We start from the raw sequence: 1,356 nt of genomic DNA on the forward strand, positions 1-1,356 counted from the left end.
AAACTAGTACAACTGTGATGATACCTATACAATTTGTCATGATTTAATGTAGGTATGAGTAAAACTTTCACGGGCCTATCAGATTTAACACAATTTCTTTGAAGATATTCTTGGAAATATGTTTGAACAATTATGTATACCTTACCTATCTACTTATCATTATTTGGTAAGTTATAATTATTTAATTACCTATTTAACTATATTTTATTATGATATCATTCTTTATACACATTTGGTCGGTAGTTTGATGCCTAAAGAAAATAAAAAAATAAAACATCAAATAACATTTTAAATTTCTCAAATGTTGAAATATACAATTAATATTAGTATTCAAACCACGTAGACACACGTGCGTGTACAATGTCGTTTTCTAATAGATACTTATGCAGTTACGATATAGCTGTGCAACACTTTTATTATCACTTTCTATATTGTATACGGATACGGGATGATCTGAACTAATCATATATATAGGGCATTTGAAGTATGTAATACTCACTTGCACAGGCACCGTCGTACAGTGCGTATACGGTATGTGTGTAGAGTCACGTTAAATTGTCCAGTTGTACGTTATTATATATTATACTTATACATTATCATATCGTCGCGTTGTTATTAATTTATATTAATACTAAAATGGTTAGTCTGTCAAGATGCACTTGAAATCCAACGAAGCCCAGTTCAGCGTCTTTTATATCAGGCGATAGCCAGGTTTCTGTTAGAACTATAACATCATAAATGGAAAACATTGGAAATGCACACCTAATGTTAATTAGCTTAGTTTTAAGGCCACGCACATTCTGATAAAATATTTTAAGATTAGAATTACAAATATTTTTACTTACATAATTGTGGTTTGTATAAGAATTACCATAAGTTTTAGAAAATGTATCACGATTACATAAGTTCGTATTACTATTTTGATGTGTGTATAAATGTTTGCTAATGGACGAATTAACAACCGGGTTATTGGCATGAGAGTTTCTAGACATTGGATGTTTTATACTGTTTAAAGCATTTAAGTTATTGGGAGGTACAAGAATATTATTCACAAAATCAAAATAACAATTAATGGTTGATAAGGCGCGAGTGCATAACGTACAATCGGGACAAGTAGTATTTACCATTGTGTGTTGACAATCAACAGAGATGAAAACACTTTTGGTCCAAGGCGGGTGAGGTGAAGGCTTTAAGATTCTTTGAGTGTTGGACGTTGCTGGCGATTTCCATTTTTTGAGTCGATAGTAACTGGTATAATCTTAGGAATTCCATCGTGGTTATCGGATCGAGATATTGGATTCTCCTCTTTCTCGCCTGGTACTAAGTTCTTGATAGACCTCTCATATTGATCGACGT

This window comes from Acyrthosiphon pisum, chromosome A1, assembly GCF_005508785.2.
Source record: "Acyrthosiphon pisum isolate AL4f chromosome A1, pea_aphid_22Mar2018_4r6ur, whole genome shotgun sequence".
Classification (NCBI taxonomy): domain Eukaryota; kingdom Metazoa; phylum Arthropoda; class Insecta; order Hemiptera; family Aphididae; genus Acyrthosiphon; species Acyrthosiphon pisum.